Genomic DNA, 20,901 nt, shown 5'->3' on the forward strand with positions numbered 1-20,901 from the left:
TTTTATATCCAATGCTAATGCTAATAAGGTGTGCAAGCTTTAAAAGTCCATTTATGGACTTAAGCAAGCTTCTCGGAGTTGGAATATCCGTTTTGATGAAGTTGTAAAAGGGTTTGACTTCATCAAAAATGAGGATGAACCATGTGTCTATAAAAAGGTTAGTGAGAGTGCCATAATTTTTCTAGTGCTATATGTTGATGACATATTGCTCATAGGAAATGATATACCATTGCTGCAATCTACAAAAATTTGGCTGTCCAAACAATTCTCCATGAAAGATTTAGGAGAAGCAACTTACATTCTAGGAATAAAGATCTATAGAGATGGATCTAAAAGGTTGCTAGGTCTTTCTCAATCCACATACATAGACAAGGTGCTAAAGAGGTTTAGCATGATGGAGTCCAAGAAGGGACACTTGCCTATGTCACAAGGCATCTACCTGTCCAAGGACACGTGTCCAAAGAATCAAGAAGAGAAAGATCGCATGGATAAGATCCCATATGCTTTAACAATAGGATCTATCATGTATGCGATGCTTTGCACTAAACCATATGTATCTTACGCTCTGAGTGTCACGAGTAGATACCAAGCTAATCTTGGTGAAAGTCACTAGATAATTATGAAAAATTTCTTAAAGTACTTACGAAGAACTAAGGATGTATTTCTGGTTTATGGAAGAGGTGAACTCCAAGTTAGGGGCTATACGGATGCAAGCTTTCAAACTAACAAAGATGATAGCAAGTCGCAAAGTGGATATGTGTTCCAAATCAATGGAGGTGCAATGAGTTGAAAAAGTTCCAAACAAGAGACGACTGCAGATTCTACAACTGAGGCCGAAAACATCTCTGCGTTTAAGCCAGTGAAAGGGGCAATTTAGATTAAGAAGTTCATTACTGAACTAGATGTGGTTCCTAACATTGTTGATCCAATACCTTTGTATTGTGATAACAATGGAGCCATTGCACAAGCAAAGGAACCAAGGTCTCATCAGAAATCCAAACATGTATTGTGGCGTTACCATGTGATCAGGGAAATCATTGGAAGAGAAAACATTTGCATAAAACGTATACCCACTGAGGATAATATTGCTGATCCTCTCACTAAAGCACTGTCCCAACAGAAGCATAATCGTCATGTTGAGAACATTGGTATTAGATACATAGATGATTGGCTTTAGTGCTAGTGGGAGATTGTTAGAATAAACTCTACAAGCCAATCTGTGGTTGTATGGGAATTACAATTTTGAGATATTCATGTATGACATTTTATTATTCATAATAACATTGAGGTAGTTCTTTATCCATAAGTTTGTAATTTAATTACTTTTTGTTGTTATGTAGATAAAGCCCATGGAACTATATATGCGTTGCAAAGAAATTTTATTGGGATACAATTATGAGATCCTTATGCATTAAAGCATTGTTCCTAAAAGTTTCTGATCATTGTATTATTGAGACAAGGCATCGACAATGCTCAAAGATTGACACATGTTATGTTCCTTACTTGTGAAGTAAGCAATCGTTCTCATAGGTTGAAGTATAGAGATACTTGAAACTAGCATGTGGGTGCTTGACGTGGGAGAGTGAGTTCACTGAACATGACCCATCATGAGAAGTGCATTTGGTACCTCACTCAAGTGTCTATACAATACTTCTCATGTGTCAATTGTGTAACTACTCCCTAAACTTGAGACATCAAGTTGTCTTGTATGTGGAGTACTATGCTTTCATTTCATCCTTATGGGTGCCTAATCAAGGATGCCAAAATAGGATGTTTTTTAGTATAGTATGAAGCATATGAAGGCAAATGAGTGGTCAAGATAGGAATCATCACCCCAAGTGATTCGAGGGAAAATATCTCATTAGTTCTTGGTTGACATTAGCCTAATCAAATCCTTGGCCAAGGTGATTAGGAGATTATGAAATGAGTTTCATAAGTCTCCATAAAGTTAATGATCTAACTGCAAGAACAAATATGGAGATCAATAAGAGTAGGTACTGCACCAAGCTCTTATCATCTTCGGGATATATGATGAGGGAATGAATTACACTGAAAAATTGTACATTGAAAGGTTGTCAAAGAATCATTTGACTCTCCTAACAATTGGGTGGCCATGATGCATTGCTAGATGCCAATCATGGTCTATGGAATTGAATTAGTTAATTTAAAATTGAATATGATTCATTTAAATTAATTAATTAATAATATTATAATTCAATTCTATTGCCAACATGTTAGGAACCTAATAAGCCAGACACAAAGGTTGTAATTTGGATTAAATTAAGAGTGTGATGATTTAAGTTAGACTTAAATCAAATTCTAGGTTTTAACTATTAAGGACCTAATTAAAAGAGTTTAATTAGATATTGGTTAAATATTATAATTGTTATAATATTAAGGACTTATTTTGCAAATTTTAATAAGTTAAACCTAGATATAAATATCACGTTATAGCCACTCTTTTTTTAAAAAAAAAAAAGGAGAAGGAAACAAAAAAAAGAAATTTTCTCTTGAGTGCTACCACTCTTGAGAAGTTTATATTTTTTATTTTGAAAAACATCTCCTTTGATTCTTTGCTGAAAATCAAAGAAGAAAAGAGGACAAATCGTTGTCCACTTGCTAGCACAAGCTCGTGGCATAAAGCTCTCTCCTTGAGAAGGATCTGTTGTAATCGTGCATGCATCATTAGAGGCCAAGCGATTGAGTGGCTGAGATTCTTTCACAGCAAAAGTATTCATGTTTTATCATCAAAAGGAACCCATTTGATTACGATATCACTTGGAAAGGTACATTCTTTTTCTGATTTTATGTCATACATAACTTTGCATTAAACAACCAAGGTGATCCAAAGGTAAGAGGCATGATTTTTTTTATTTTAATTTTTTTTATTCCTCTACGTCGATGCTCTAATCATGTCGTTCCTAGCAAGTAGGTCATTTTGTCATGGTATGTTATTTTGTTTCTTTAAATGCTTGTTGTTGCTGTCGTTTTACTTTCTTCAAGGCTTAGCAGCCATTTTGTTTTTCTGTTTTTACTATCCGTTGTATTGCACAAAAATCCAAGCTTGTTTTCTGTGCTTTGTGGTTCTTGATCCTAAATTCCCCGTGTGGGTATTCCGGAGGCTAAAATGAAGCTTTGGTGATTCTTGTTTTCAATGCTTAATATATAAGCTTTATATGAAATAAAAATTTTGTGAGCTTTTACTACCCAAAAATCTATTATTTTCTTTCCTCGGTTCATATCTATTTTTAAAGATTTCTAGATTTTGAGAAATCACTTTTCAGCTAAAAACTAAAATGGTATCAAAGCAAACTTCTTGAGGGACTTGTGACTTGTCAATATCTTTTGAATCTTTTCCGAATCGTCCATATTTTTAGTTCAAATGGCAATTGCAGGCTTCAACACCTTAACACCTCCCATTTTTCAGGTATGAACTATCCATTCAAGGAAGTCAAAATGAGAGCTTATTCGAAGGCTTTTGATCTTTAGATAGTGGTTGAAATAGGTGGAGAACCTCCTGTCTAAAGGCATGCCAATCCAACTTTGGCACAAATTAAACAGCACGGTCAAGAAGTTACCAAATGTTATAAGGCATTTTCTTACCTTCATTTGCTGTGTTAGAAGCTATCTTTGCTAGGATAATGAATTATGATGATCCTAAGCAGGTATGGGACACGTTGAAAGAAGAGTTTTAAGGGAATGATCGAACTAGGCAGATGCTGATTTTGAATTTGTCTAAACAATTTGAAATGTTAAGAATGATTGAGGAAGAGAATACCCAAGATTCCTCTGATAAGGTGATGAAAATGGTGAATCAGTTGAGACTTTTTGGTGAAGATGTTACTGATCGAAGGGTTGTGAACAAAATTTTAGTAAGTTTACTAGAGAAATTCAAAGCAAGATCTCATCACTAAAAGATTGAAAAGATCTTACTAGAATTTCAACTACAGAGTTAATAAATGCTTTCTTGGCCCAAGAGTTGAGGAGAGCTTTCAAATTAGAAGACCTTGTTGAAAATGCTTTGGTTACTAAAACTAAAAGCTTAAAAGTCAAGGGTGAAGGATCAAGAAAGCATAAAGGTAGGAGAAGTACGACTGGTGATGGTAAGCAAGGAAAGTAGAAGGATAAGTTTCCCTCATGCCCCTATTGTAAAAAGAAAAATCACACTCCCTAATAATGCTAGTATAGGCCCAACATGAAGTGTAAAGCCTGTGACCAACTTGTTCATGTTGAAAATGTTTGCAAAGTAAAGAAAATATGTGGTGAAGTCAAAGCTGCAATGGCAAAGTAGACTTAAGAAGTTGAAGAACTATTGTTTATGGCTAAAATGGGAATTGATTCATATATGAAGAATGCGTGGTTATTGGATAGTGCATGTTTTAAACTCTCACTGGTAATGAAAAGTTGTTTTCAGATCTTGACAAAAGCTTCATAGCTCAAATTAAAATTAAAAATGATGTATTAGAAAATTGTTGGCAAAAGAACTGTTGCAGTTGAAATAGTCTCAAGCATTAAATATATTACTAATGTTTTTTATGTACTAGAAGATGATCAAAACCTACTTAGTGTTGGTCAATTAGCTAAAAAACATTATGCATTGTTGTTTAAAGGTGAGTTATGCACTATATTTTGACCTTGCTGGAGTTGAGATATTGACTGTTGAAATGAAAAACAAGTGTTACCCTTTAAACTTAATGAAAATTGAGCATAAAGTTTTTATTAGTGAAGATGATGTTTTTGAACTATGGCATAAGAGGCTAGGTCATGTCATTACAAATCATTAAATAAGATAGTTACTGATGAATTAATTGAAAGCTTACCTGATATTAGGAGAACAGAAAAATTGTGTCAAGTGTGTCAATTTGGAAAGCAAAGTGAAAGACTTTTTCTAAAACAAAGGAGCTGGTATGCAAAACAAAAACATGAGCTTCTACATACTAACTTATGTGGACCTATGAAAACACTTCACTAAATCACAATAAGTACTATATTGTGTTTATTAATGATCTGACTAAGTTTAGTTGGGTATATTTTCTGAAACAGAAATCAGAAACGTTAAGTAAGTTCATAAGGTTCAAGGCATCAGCTGAAACTCATTCTAAAAGAAAAATCAAGACTTTGAGGACTGATAATGGTTTAGAGTATACTGCTACTGAATTTGAGGACTTGTTGGCCAAACTACAGGTCAAGCATCAACTCACAATAACATATTACTCTCATCAGAATGGGGTTTTAGAGAGAAATAACAAAACCTTGGTTGAATGGCAAGCTGTGTCTAATGTTTCAAAAGAATATGCCAAAGGTATCTTAGGCAAAAGCTGTTAACACGGCTAATTATATCATGAATTTGACCTGTACAAGAGCTTTGTCAAACAAAACATCCTATGAGATGTGGTTTGAACACAAACCAAATGTTTCACATATTAAAACTTTTCGTTCTGTGCGTTGTGGAAAGATATCATATCAAAAAAGGTATAAATTTAACCCAATGTCTGTTTTGGCTATTCATATTGGCTATAGTGATCTTTCTAAAGGTTACAGACTCTATGATGTGGAGTCAAAAAAGGTCTTCATTAGTAGGGATGTCAAATTTGATGAAGGGCAAAAATGGAACAAGAATAGTGGAACTGTGGAAAATTTTGAAAGTGAGTTTTCTAGTACTAATGAACAGCTACAAGGTAAATTTTTCTTAGTCAATTGACTTTAAGGATGAAAGTTTGGCAGTTAGGGGCACAAGGTCATTGTAAGACATTTGTAACAGATAGAGCTTGGCAATTACAAATCCTATAAGTTTTGTAGAAGCTCAAACTGATGCAAATTGGAAGGTAGCAATTGATGTAGAGATAACTATGATTTTGAAAAATGTGAAACTTGGGTACTAGTTGATAAACCAAGCAATCAAAATGTGATTGGGTTAAGTGGATCTACAAAACCACATTAAATCTAGATGGCATAATCAATAATTACAAGTCTAGGTTAGTTGTGAAAGGGTATGCACATACTTATGGCATTGATTTTTTTTTTTTTGAAATTTTTGCTCCTTTTGCTAAGCATGACACTATTAGACTATCGACTGCTTTATTAGCTAAAGAAGGCTAGAAAATATTTCATTTGGATGTCAAGTTAGATTTTCTAAATGGCATTCTAAATGAAGATATATATATATATATATATATATATATATATACACACAACTTGAAAAGTATGAAAATAAAGTATGCAAGCTTGTTAAAGCTTTATATGGTCTCAAACAGCCTCTGAGAGCTTGGTATGAGAGAATTGATGATTATTTCAGAGGTCAAGGGTTCAACAGAAGCATAACTGAACCTATTATTTATGTGAAAAGCTCTAATGAATCAGTTATGCTGATTGTTGCTTTGTATGTGGATGATTTGTTGATTACAGAGCTAGATATTGAATATCTGAAAAAGTTTAAGGCACAGAAGATGTTTGCATTTGAAATGACAGACTTAAGTTTAATGTCATACTTTCTTGGAATTGAAGGTCAACAAAATTTTGGACAGATTTCCTTGCATCAATCTAAATATGCAAAAGATCTATTGAAGAAGTTTAACATGAGTGCTTGTAAACTAGTACTTACTCCACTTATTGTAAGTTGTAATTTGAGCAAAAATGATGATTAAGAAAAGGTAGATGGTCCTACTTACAGAACTATGATAGGACCATTGTTGTATTTATCAACTACAAGACCTTTTATAATGTATGCTACAAGTCTACTGTCTAGGTTTATGTAAACTCCATCATTGTTGCAATTTAAAGTTGCAAAGAGAATTCTTAGATATGTGAGAGGGACTGTTGATTTTGGTTTAAAATACTTGAAGAATGATAGTGGTGAACTTCAAGGTATTAGTGATAGTGATTGGACAACGTTCATTGATGACTCTAAGAGCACTAGTGGTTTCTGTTTCTCATTGGGAAATGTTGTTTTCTCATGGAATTCGAAGAAGCAAGAGATTATGGCTCAATCTTTAGCTAAGTTGAGTGCATTGCCATATCTGTAGTAGCAAACCATGTTCAATGGTTAAGAAAGATACTGTTGGATCTTAGATTCAATCAAGAGAAAGGTATTGTATTACATGTGGACAATAAATTTGTAATTTCCATAGCAAAAAACCCAGTTCACCATGGGCGTAGAAAGCATATTAAAGAGAAGTATCTTGCACTCAAAGATGTAGTTAAGGGGCAAGAGATTGAGCTTAGGTACTACCATACAAATGTCTAGTTAGCAAATATCATTACAAAAGCCTTGAGCACATAGAGGTTTGAAACCTTGAGATCTGGCTTGGGTATTCACTAGATAATCGATCACGGGGGTGTGTTAAAACATGATCTCAAATCTAGTAAATCAAAATAGCAAAGTTTTAGAGGAAGGAAGCAATCGTTTGAAGAAGAATGAAGCTAATGTATATGTCAAAATAGGGAGTTTTTAACCTTTATTAATCTGTTGCCTCTATACTATTTGTTTTTGTACCGTTTTAGTTAAGTAATGTTTTTTTGTAAGGCAAAACGTCATCATAGTAGGTCATTTTATCATGGTATGTTATTTTGTTTCTTTAAACGCTTGTTATTGTTGTCATTTTACTTTCTTCAAAGCTTAACAACTACTTTGTTTTTCTGTTTTTACTATTCGATGTATTGCACAAAAATCCAAGCTCGTTTTTTGTGTTTTGTGGTTCTTGATACTACATTCCCGTGTGGGTATTCCCATGGCTAAAATGAAGCTTTGGTGATTTCTTGTTTTAATGTTTATTATATAAGCTTTATATGAAATAAAAATTGTGTGAGCTTTTAGTACCCTAAAAATCTATTATTTTCTTTTTTCAGTTCATCTCTGTTCTTCAAATTTCCAGATTTCTGTAAATCATTTTTTATCTTAAAACTCAACAAAAACATATTTCTTTGGTTTCCAATATAAATTGCACATTCCAAATCAAAAATTATAATTTACATAATTACAAGTGAGGTAGTCTCGGATAAGCGATTGTATTAAGTCTTAGAGCCAATCCAGTATAGGCTTAAGTTATGTAGAAACCTCCTTGTTTGTTTGCAATGGCCAAAGATATAAAAAGACAACTTTCGCCTTGTGGATGCTATCTTTAATGGACTCTTTACTTAGCTAAGGGTCCAAAAAATGAAATAAAAGAGATCGACTTTGGATGAATGAGTGTGTAGTTTAAGTTGATCCATCATGTCAGTTGAAGAACTTTCTTTAACTTGCTTATGCTTCTCTAGTTGTGTTTACGGTTAGATATGTGAATTCATTATTTGTACAAATTACTTCACATGTTTTATTAGCATGCAACATCCACATTAACAATTAGAGACAAACATATCTATTACATTTTATTACTCTTTTGGCTACTCTTCGAAGCTATTAAAAGTAAATCAAGTTTGTTTGCTATGGCATTTCTTCCTCTATTATGTTCTTTTATTTTTCCTTCATGGTTCCTTTTTTTTGGCTAAAGCTACCTCTTCCTTGTTGGCTACCTTTATCTCATCACAATGTGAAAAATATTGCTCTTGGCTCTTGATGTAAAAAACATCTCTTTCCTTGCCCCATAACAGCAAGTATAAACCAATGATAACAAGGACTCCACCTAGTATGCTGAATGGTCAAGTAAAATATAAAAGGGATCAATAACTTTGTATAATTTATAGTTCTTTAACAAGTTCAAAATGAACATTGAATTTTACATTTTACCTGCCTGTGTATAGTTTTTCACCAAGAACAAAGTATGCTAAAACCAGCACCATAATTGTTTGAAGAGAATTAAACATGGCCACAAAGATTGGTCCTTTCTCTTTCATGCACCAAAATTGAAGGAAGATAAAAACACTGGAGCATATTCCCTGGCATTCAATTTCATCCCACTAAGTTCATGACATGATTGTGAACAAATACATTTAAATTGTTTTAAGAACCATGAAATTACTTATAGAATATGTAATGCACCAAGAATTAACACCTAACATTTTGATTGACCATGTCGATGGCTTGTGTTGCAAGAACACTATAAAGTCAACCGATTGTGCTCCCCCAATACAGTTCATCCATGCTGCTAGTGACACTTGTGCAGGATATTTCTACAAAGTAATTGCCTAAAAGGTTTATAGCCTTTAAAATAATGCCTTAAACTTTTCAAAGATGTTATTTCACCTTAATCTTTTGGTTTTTAGAGAGTATATCCTTAATGACATTGTTTTTACTAGGTGTTGAAAACTGATCCCTCAATCTGGTATTTGAAGCAAGGAGTTCTTGATGGGAACAAACAACTTTGAATGAGGAAGAAGAAAGACTTCGAAAGAGCAAAATGTTAGCGTTTCAACTTTACTAAATCCAAGAATGTTGAAACACATGATTTACATGTCGTTCAAATTACGTTGCTTGTTCTTTTATTATATAAGACTTGTTTATGTGTCGTTTAGGTGTCTTAGGTCCTAAACGAGCTTCTTAGGTTGTCGTTTTGTGTGTTTAAAGGCTTTAAGTCATATTTTTTTTCTTGTTGTTATAGTCGTTGCTTTGAATTGTGTTTTATGCCAAGATTTATGCGTTTGGCCAGCAAGTTTGCTTTTGGTTTTCACATTCTTGAGGATACATCTCATGCTCGAGTTAGTTTTTATTTTTCTTGTTATGTAGATATGCTAGAAGCTCAATGGAAATTTTTTTTAATGCCTTTATCTTTAGATTAAATCTTTTTCTCTTTCCTCTCTTTCTCCATTTTTCTCTTCTATTTCTTACTTTTTCATCACACTTTTTGGAAATTTCTTACAAAACTCAGCATGGTATTAGAGTGATTTTCTTAAGGGCGTTGTGACTCAATTATTGTTTTGATTCTTCTTCAAATCAGGAGTTAAATTAAGTTAAGAATGGCAACAGTTGGTTTTAGTGTTGCAACTCCTCCCATGTTCTCTGGTGCTAATTATCCCTCTTGAGCAGTCAAGATGCGATCATACCTTAAGGCGTTTGATCTTTGGGATAATATTGAAATTGGAAAGCTACCTGTGCATAGGCATGGCAACCCCACATTAACTCAAATTAAATAACATAATGAGGTGGTTGCAAAGTGCTACAAGGCCCTCATCTGCTTGCAATCAGTTGTGTCAGACACAATTTTTACCAAAATCATGAATTATGAAGAACCCAAACAAGTCTAAGATAGTTTGAAGGAAAAATATTAAGGTAGTGATTGAACTAGGAAAATATGAGTGCTGAATCTTTCCAAGCAGTTTGAATTTATGAGGATGAAGAAAGATGAAAGCATCTAGGTTTACATAGACAAAATGATGAGTTTTTAAATCAAACTAAGGATTTTGGGGAGTGCTTAACAAAACATTAGTAAGTCTTCTTGAGAGATTTGACTCAAAAATATCATCTTTGGAAGACTCAAAAAATCTAACCAAGATCTCTATAAATGAATTGGTTAGTGCTTTACTTGCTCAAGAGCAAAGGAGGGCTCTCAAGTGTGAAGATGCTAGTGAAAATGCTTGGTTGCAAAAACCAAAGGCTTAAGTATCAAGTGTGAAAGCTTAAAGAAACATGGAAGCAAAGGTAGTAAAACTGGTGAAGGGAAGCAGGGGAAGAAACAAGATAATTATCCTCCTTGCCTTCATTGTAAAATGAAAGACCATACTCCTAAATGTTGCTGGTACAGGCTAAACGTGAAATGTAGAGCCTGCAACCAATTTGGACATGTGAAGGAGATATGCAAGGCTAAGAAACTGGAGACTGAAAGCAAAACAGTAGTAGTAGAATAAGATATGACGTTGGATAAGCTACTGTTTATGGCAGAGCTTGATGATCAGTCAATTGAGAAGAATACATGGCTAATTAACAATGGCTGCTCGAACCACCTAACAGGTAATGAAAGTTTATTCACAAAATTGAATAGAAATTTTAGAGTTAGGGTGAAAATAGAAAATGGTGTGTTTCTAAAGATCCTTGGAATTGGAACATTAGCTGTTAATACTCCTACTGGTATGAAATTTATTACTGATGTGCATTATATACTTGAGGCTACTAAATGTAAGCTAGTTAGATGAGAACCATTATGCTTTGCTATTCAAAAACTAGTGTACTATCTTTAGTCCTAATAGTTTTGAGCTAATGACTGTTAAAATGAGGAACAAGTGTTATCCCTTGAATTTGCTGGAAACAAAACATAAGGCTTTTGTCAATGAAGAAGATGTATCTGATGCTTGGCATAGGAGGTTAGGGCACGGGAACTTTGGTTTATTAATAAAGATGTCTTATGGTGATGTTATTAAAAGACTTACTACAATAGTTAAAATAGACAAGGTTTATGAAGCTTGTCAATATGGTAAACAAAGTAAGAAATCAACTCCTAAAGAGATAAGCTGGAAAGCAAAGCCAAAATTAGAGTTAGTGCACATTGATATCAATTGTTTGATGAGAACTCTGTCTTTAAATGGCAGTAAGCTTTTCATAATATTCATAAATGACTTCACACAGTTTTGTTGGATTTTTTTTCATTAAACATATATTTGAAGCATTGAAGAACTTCATTAAGTTTAGAGCCCTGGTTGAGAACTATATAAAGCTGAAAATCAAAACACTAAGGATTGACAATGGTGAAGAATATACCTCTGCTGATTTTGAGAAGTATCTTGAAGGTTTGAGGGTGAAACATCAACATACAATTCCTTATAACCTTCACCAAATGGCACTGTAGAAAGAAAAAATAGGACATTGATGGAAATGGCCAGATGTATGCTTTTCAGATGAAGTTGCTTAAGAGATTTTGAATAGGGTTTAGTCAAGAATGCTGGCATCAAAAACATCAAATGAACTCTGGTATGGACATAAGCCTTCAGTTTATCACTTTGAAACCTATTGTTGTGCTTGTTTTGCAAAGGTTGCAAATGATATAAGAACTAAACTAGATGCCAAATCATAAATAGCTATTCATTTGACCTATAGTGATGTTTCCAAAAATTATAGGCTTTTTGATGTCACTTTTGGAAAGGTTTTCATATGTAGGGATGTGGTTTCTGATGAAAGACAATATTGAAATTGGGAAAATAATACTGCTAAAGCTATCAAGAAAGTGAAAACACTACAAAAAAATAAGCTTTTCCTATGAGATCAATTCTATTGGTAATAATCCATCGATAATTATTGACAGGAGAAAAATATACAGAATACCGGATTATCGACGAAAAATTCCAACAAAACTCAATCCATTGGTAATTCGTTGGTAATATAATGGCATGCACGAATAGCAAAATGGAACAAAGTTTATCGACGAAATTATTCTGTCATTAATATTTTACTAATAGAATTTACCAACCATTTTACCGACGGACTAAATGGTCGGTAATTTGGTGAGACATTGATAACATTACTGATGGATTTAATGGCGAAAATGTCATCAGTATTATTTTTTTTATTTACCAATAAAATATTTCGTTGGTGATTTTATCGATAATTAATAATTAAAATTCGCAAGTAAGAGTTTTCCCCCATTTATCCCTATTTTAGTTACCGACGAAATCCTCCATCTGTGAGTAAAATAAAAATCCCCACATGGGATTTTTCCCCTGATTTTTTCCTTTTCTCTTCTCTCCCTTCTACTCTATCTTCACTATCCTGCTACCCTACTATTCGCCCCACTTGAGTGCCCCTTTTGCCGATGACCAATGTGTAGTATCCTGTATTTTGATCTGGTGGCTAATAAAGTTTACGGATGCTAATTGAGGTTGATTATTGAGTTAAAAGGGTAATTCATAAGTGAACCTGTGAAATCTCGATCTCCATAGGCACATAACTAGAAGTAGACGCGATAATATGGACCAGGGGTAATTTCATAATTTCTCTTGGTGAGCTCCTACGAGTGGGTTTTTAATGCTATTAAGGTCTAAATAGGCCTAAGGAATGAATGAATGATGTTTATGATGGTAAATAAATGAGAAAGATAAAAATAATGATAATTTCCATGGTAGGGGCAAAATGGTCATTTTGCATCTCACTTAAAAAGTCTTACTTCCATCTTCCTCTCACTAGCTGGACATGCAGAGAAAGAGAGAGAGTGAGTGATTTCCCTTGTTAGCCTGAAGAATTTTGGAAAGGAATTCAACTACAAAAAACCACCAAGGTGAGTAATGAATTAGGTTAAATTTTCAAGTTGTTGATAATGGTTGATGATTAGAGTGGTGAGTTAATCTATTGTTGAGATTGTTATTAATTTTTAAGGTGACTAGAATAGTGAAATAAATAGCCACCTAATGGTGATTGAAAGCTAGTTAGGAATAACTAACTGAACTTAAGTTAAGAAATAGCTTTTAGAATTATATTAATGCCAATTGGGGTTAGTTGTGATGTTGTGTGTGTATAGGTTCCAACAAGGCCTCCCCTACCCATTTGAAGCAATAATCGAAGTTAGAATCGATTAAAGAATCAACAAGACCAGTGAGTGAACTTACATTTCAAAACTGTTTTGGGAATGTGAATCTATTTGCACAAAACATTGATTGATTTTATCCAACTTTTCTTAAAAACGTGTGCCTTGGGAACAAGCCCTTGATAAAATATTTTTGTAAAGCCCGACCTTATAAAATACTATTCATGACATACATGTGATGATAGCATGATTGCATGCTAGGAGAGTCCCGAAAAATTTACAACAGTCGGTATTATACCTAGAGGTACAACAAAGTTTATTTAATCCTCGAACTAGATCAAATAGGAATTTTAAGGTGAGATTAAGAGTTTCACAGTTCATGGATGACTTAAAATGGTAATTTGGAGTTTGAGGATCAATTTGGAGTCAAATCGGAATTTTCACTAACTAGGGGCAAAATGGTCATTTGCCACCTAGGGATAAAATGGGAATTTTAGAAAAGATTTTTTGACCCCATTTGACTTATTAGAGTGTAATTTGACTTATTGAAGTATGATTTGAGGTTTAGAAGTGAAAAATTTTAATTTCGGTATAATTTGGAGTGTAGGGGTAAAATGGTAATTTTACCACCTCAGGGGCAAAATTGTAATTTTCCACCACCAGGATATTTTTTTCCAGCACATGGTCTTCCTTTGTCTTCATCTTTGACCCTTGACTAAACATGTGGTGGAGATAAAATGTTTAAATTTTTAAAATTTTAAAAACGGGCCAATGACATGATGCCATGTGTCATGCCTTTATTAATTTATTATTTTCCTTTTTAAAAGGCACAAAATCAGCCCATCTTCCACCCCATGGCCGGCCAAACCAGCAAGAAGAGAGAGAAAACAAAAACAAAACCCTAGAGAGAGAAAATCAAAGAAAAAGTGTGAATTTTCAAGGAAATTAAGTGAAAAAGGTGAGTTTTTTCTATTAAGCTTGAGTTTTCTTATTCCCAAGCATTTCTCTTTATTTTCCATGATTAAATTACATGTTTTCATGATGAATTAAATTCTGAAAAAATGGGTTAGGAGAGAGAAAGTTGTTGGATTTATTTGATTTTAATTTATGTTAGTGTTTTTAGTTAGTTTAGCATATTTAGAAACAAAACAACAAGAAAAGAATTTATTTTCTCCCCCAACCATTAATGGCTGAATTTACCATGTAGTGAGTGAGGATGAGTTTGATTTTATTCTAGGAGAATTGGTTAAGGAATGATGAATTATGAGCCTAGAAAAATAATGGGAATTTTCAGAGCAAAAATACGAATTTTTACCCACTAGGGGTATTTTCGTAATTTGCTGTTGGGACTGATAATTTGCACCACACTGAGGGACATTAAGTTAATTTGGGTGCAATTGAGGTATAGAAACTGAAAAGAATTAAATTGGAGTTTAAACGGACCCGTTAAGAATTTAATCGGGTGATAAGACGAATTAGGCCAATACCGGGTTTAGATAGTTACCAGTGCATTTTTGCATTCCATATCATGCATTGGTAGTCTAAATTAGTTTAATTTTGATTTAGTAACAACTTGGTGAAACTCTCGATTTTGTACAGTGTCAAAGTGGTGAGTCCTCCGATAAAGGCAAGGAAATTACATCCGAGGACCAGTAGACAGAGTGCTTCGAAAGTCTGCATTCTAGACATTGTGAGTAAACTTACTGTCATTTTAATTATCTAGGGTGGTTTTTAGATGCTTTCATGAATTCTATGGAAAAAGGAATTTAAAAAGATAAATTTTCATGTTTTATGAATAAATGAGTTTCAATGAAATTAAATTATAAATTGTTTTGAAATTAATAGTGATTTTGAAAAATAGAGTACACGGAGACTGTTAATTGTGGTAATTTGATTGTTTAAATTAACTGGCTTATGATAAATCGAGCATGATTGGCTAGTTGGCAATTATATTGAAATGCGAATTGTTTGGTTACCTTGAAAAACTACGAATTACAAAATTGTCATATCATGTTATTGAGTTTTATTATATGGTGGATTATTTATTAATTAATCACTGCAGTAGGGGGTTTCTGTGGACCAGCCTTTTAGAGGGGCACGGTAAACCTCATTATATTCTTACCTCGAACGGAGAGGCGCGTAGGGTATCTCCTGGGGTAAAGTTTAGGGTTCACTTCACGCTAAACCACCACGTGAGGGGGAACTCAGCCAACGCCAAGGAACGGCTATGTTTTCAAAACAAAAACATGATTTATGTGAAATGTGAATTTTAATAGCCTTGGCGGTCTCGGTAGGATGCCTCGGCCAAGGTGTCCCCGAGAATGGATTTATGGCACAAGCCTAGATTTTTATGAGATTCATAAGCCTCTTTACGTGTTTTGAACAAAATGTGTTCTAATGCTATAACCCAGTTTATGATGATTTACTTTATTATCTCCATGTACTCAACTCTAGATGTTTATGATGATGTTTGTTTACTCATTGGGATTTTATAATCTCACCACCCTCCTTTCCACCCATTTCAGGTTCAGTATAGACTGTAGATAGCTGATCTCATCGAGGACTACAGTGGGATCTGCATTTTCCAAACTGTAGGTTCACAGTCCTCTTTACTTTTGTTTATTCGGGGGCACTCTTGTTATTGTAAATTAAATTAAATATTTTGGCTTACTGTATTTAAGTATGTATAAATTTATTTAACTTTTACGTTATAAAAATTATTCACGTATAACTCTATAAATATTGTTTTATAAGAAAATAGAATATTTTACTTAATATTTCTTTTCTTTTCTTATTATATTCAAATAACCATAATTTTATTTTAAATGAAGATTTTAGACTTTTAAACTCATTTTGAATATGAATTGTGTGTTTTGTACTTGTATATTACGTTTTAGCCAGTTTTAAAATTTTTGAGAAAAATGACCAAAATACCCTTGTGAGACGAAAAAATTAATATTTTATTTGTTTAAAGTTGGAAACAGCTTAAAATATTTTAGAACACGATATTTGACAATGGTTGCTCACAAGGGAACAGAGAAACTGATAGTAAATCCTTGCGGGGTTTCGGGTTGACATTTCGGGCAATAAGTGTCTACCGGGACACCGCGGAGGTTGTCACGGGCTCGAGGGGAGTACCGGGTCGTGACAATTTTGATGTTGTGAAAATGTGAAATGTGTAAAAGAACAGACCTATCTGCTCCTATACTGTGTTGATATATATATATATACGAATAATGTTGTGTAATGATATTGACCCGGCTATGTGCGAGTGGGAGTGCATATAAGCCAATGCTGACCCGGCTATGTGCGAGTAAGAGTGTGCATAAGCTGATGTTGACCTGGCCATATGCTAGTGGGAGTGCATATGAGCTGATGATGATGGGAGGGTGTGCATGATGATGGATATATATATATGTGTGTGTGTGTGTGTGTGTGTGTGTGTGTGTGTTATAGAAAGTTTATGAATATGGTATATGGTTGTAATGCATGTGAAATTTGGTATGATGAATCTTGAGAATTTCTCATTTTCTTGCAAATTGAGTTTTATTGCAACACCAAATGGATTTTTAGTGCAATGGAGGTCCTTTTTACACTTAAGTGCCCTACTTCTCACTGCAACGAGAAACATTCTATTTTGGCAGCTAGCAACTCGCTGCAACTAGATTTATTTTCGCTGTAGCGAGAAACTCTCTGGTTCTAATGTAGTACTTTCACTTTGATGAAGATTTTGACCACCTTTTCGTCTGAACTGGGAAAAGTGGTAAACATCAAAGTTGTAGCCCTGCCTCTTAGCTTTCTAATGGTCCAAAAATCAGGTCAATTGGACTTTTTTAGGGGGAGACATGCTAGAAAAACTGAAACACATGCAAACCAACACTATTTCTCGCTACAGCGAGAAACTTTCTGTTTTGGCCTCCTGAATCTCGCTGCAGTGAGAACAAACTTCACTGCAGTGAGAAACTTGCTGCCATGGTTGCTACCTTGCTTGATTTTGACATATTTTTCACCCATTTAACTTCATGGATTGATCTTGGGTTTTTGCAACACCATGAGGTTATTAATCAAAGTTTGAAATGAGGGGTTTTTAGTAAGAAACTAAATCAATTGCATTGTTTTTGAAACAAGTGCATCACGATTTCCAAATTCTTCCTATCGATTGCTTGTTCCCTTCTTATGTTCACTCACTGAGTTTTATACTCACGTTTTTAAACTTTATGTTTTCAGATTTGGAGGCAGTTGGGACCTAGATTAAGTCGCACACATATGCTCACCTTCTTGGTAGGTACTATGGCATCTCAGTAGCTGTACCCTCACCCATGGTCACTCCGCTGACGGTCAAGAGTCGTATGCTTGTATACATATAAGTAATGTAGACCACTCATATTCATGTTACAAAAATCAAATATGTATAATTGATTATTGATGCCATTATAGGCTAGCAAACGAGTAACATTATTTTAACATAATACGAATGTGAATATTGGGTTGCTATAAAAGGTTACTAAAATAATTATAGTGGAGAATTACAATATGTAGTTTTAGAAATGATGGTGGAGAATGATGATCGAAATTGCATAAAGAGACTTGCTTGGGCTTAGTGGGCTATGCCCATTGGGCCTATTCGCCTGTCATGGCCCGAAATTTGGGTTCTGACACAATACCTCATGCCAACCACCGCCCAGCCCTTCCACTTTTGAGTCCCTTTCCTCACACTTCTCCCGCTTCTCCAATCACCCCTTTCCATTTGAGTCTCTTGATTTTGCTTTGGCTAATGGTGCATTTGTGTTGCCTAAAAGGTAAGGTTTTCTTGCTTTTAATTTACTATACATTGGGCTTTAGATTTTGTTATTATATTTGGGAATAATCTCGTTGGTAGATTTTGTTGATATTTAGGATTTAAGTTTGCTTGTTTTTTTGAGATTGTTGCTGGTATTTTGGTTGCTCAGAGTGTTGATTCATGGTTGTTGTTTATATTTTGGGAATAATGTGTGGATTCATGGTTGGATTGATTGATTGCTGATATTTTGTATTGATTCTGTAATTCATTGTTGCTAGTATTTTAATGTGTTGGTTCATGGACGCTGGCATTTTAGCTGTTGAATATGTTGATTCATGGGCAGAAGTAAACATTTATGGATTTGTAGGCATAAAATCTTTTAAATTTTTAGTGATTAAGAAAATTAGTAAGGCTATATTAAATATAAATTTAATAATAAAGAAAATTAGTAATTAAGCAATCAAGAAAATTAGTAAATACCTTAAAATTTATAATTATTTAAATTAAGTAAGGTTTTATTAAATATATGAAAGAATTTAACTAATCAAATTAAAAATGTTTTAGTAATTAAGGAATTAGTTAAATTAGTTATTAAGAAATAAATTAAATAAGTAATATTCGATAATATTTTATTTAATTAAATTAATTAAGGGTTTAGGGACTTAATTACACAGTTAATTAATTATGAATAATCATGTATTGATAATTAAGAAATTAATTAAATTAGTTAATTTAGTACAATTTAGGGTGTATTTAAAATAATTAAGGATTTATTAAATTAATTACATGTTTAGTAATTAAGCAATTAACTGAATTAGTAATATTATTTCATTTCAAAAATATTTAAATAAATTAAGATGTTAATTAAATAATTTATTTAATTAAGCAATGTAATGTGTTATAAGTAATTAAGCAATTACTTAAATTTGTAATATTATAAATAAATAATTAAACTAATGAAATGAAAAAAATGTTTGAGTACTTAAGCAATTAACTAAATTAGTAATATTATTTAATTTTAAAAATATTTAAAATAAATTAAGGTGTTAATGAGTTAATTAACCAATTGTGAAGAATCTTGAATTACTAATTAATCAATTAATTAAATTAGTAAATTTAGCAAAATTTAAAATTGTTTAAATTAATTAATGTTTTATTAAATAAAATAAATAATTAAATTAGTGAAATGAAAAAATTTTAGTTCTACTTAAGCAATTAACTACATTAGTAATATTATTTAATTTTAAACATATTTAAATAAATTAAGGTGTTTAGTGAGTTAATTTAATAATTTATTTAAGGCTTAGGGTTTAATGAAACATGTTATAATTAGTAATTAAGTAATAAATTAAATAAGTAATATTATATAATATTATATTTATTTGATATATTCCTTTGACCTTTGATAGATTAAATTTCTGTAGACGAAATGGGTGGTCACATGAATTGGTTTGCAACTGAAAATTCTGTGGTACATATGAGTTAAAACTTCTTTATTTTCTCAAATTGAAATTTAGATTAACAATTTAAGTTTTGGTTTTAATATTTGAGAAGTATGTGGCCTGCAAAAGCTAAAGTTATGGCTTCCTACCATGGCCAAAGATCAGATGCTCATAACAGCCTCAACTTTAGGTCCAAAAAACCTCATCGGTTCAAGATAATTCTCAAAAATGCTGTTTAGCAAAGAAAACTGGTGAGAAATCTTTTCTCAGCTATAAAACATAATTTTGAATGTGATTCTAAAGTCTGCTACATGGAAGATATTCTTGGCATACAACAGCCTTCAAAATCACATTCAAAATTATGTTTTATAATTAATTAAGAAAAGATTACTCACCAGTTTTCCATGATCAATAGCATTCTTGAAAATTATTTTAAAGAAATGAGGTTTTTTGGACATAAAGTTGAGACTGCTATGATCATATCTCTGGCCACTGTAGGAAGTCATAGCTTTAACTTTTGTACACCACTTCTCCAATATTAAATCTATAGTTTAAATTGTTAATTTAAGTTTTAATTTGAGAAAAAAATAATTTACAGATGAAATTTTGTTCGAAAAATATCGATAGAAATTAGTGACAGAACTTTTCAATTACTGACTAAAAAATCAGTAAACGGAATGGACTCTTTTGCCAACGAAATTAATGACAAAAAATTTGGTTGGTAAATTACCAACGAAATTTTCTATTATTGATGGATTTGCTTTTACCGACGACGGTATCTACAATCAAATATCGACAAAAATTTTTGTCGGTAATGTAAGATACCGACGGAATCATAACCATTAACAATGAATAATTTTGTCGATAATACCTTGTTTTCTAGTAGTGAAATTCTTGTTGAAAATGCACAATTTGATGATTTTGAGACTATTGACAATGAAGATGAAGCCTTGGTTGTAAGAGGAGCAAGGTCCCTACAAGATATTTACAGCAGATGTAACTTAGCAATGGCTGAACCTACTTGCTACACAGATGCTTACTTGGATAGAAATTAGAAAGAAGCTATTGATGCTAAAATCAAAACGACAGAGAAAAATGGCACTTGGATCATTATTGATAAGCCTAAAAATCAAAATATAATATGTGTCAAATGAATATTTAAGATCACATTGAATCCGAATGGCCCAATGAACAGGCACAAGGCCAAATTAGTGGTGAAAGGGTATGCTCAAGCATATGGAATAGATTATTTTGACACTTCTACACCTATAGCAAGGTATGATACTATTAGAATGCTTGT

The 20,901-nt window shown here is 32.9% G+C and overlaps 1 pseudogene; it reads right to left on the reverse strand.

The window, feature by feature from the left end:
- Positions 1 to 8,460: 8,460 nt before the first annotated feature.
- On the reverse strand, positions 8,461 to 10,048 carry LOC18613171 (WAT1-related protein At3g18200-like; annotated as a pseudogene).
- Positions 10,049 to 20,901: the final 10,853 nt, after the last annotated feature.

Source organism: Theobroma cacao, chromosome 1, assembly GCF_053813885.1.
Source record: "Theobroma cacao isolate CCN51 chromosome 1, ASM5381388v1, whole genome shotgun sequence".
Lineage (NCBI taxonomy): Eukaryota > Viridiplantae > Streptophyta > Magnoliopsida > Malvales > Malvaceae > Theobroma > Theobroma cacao.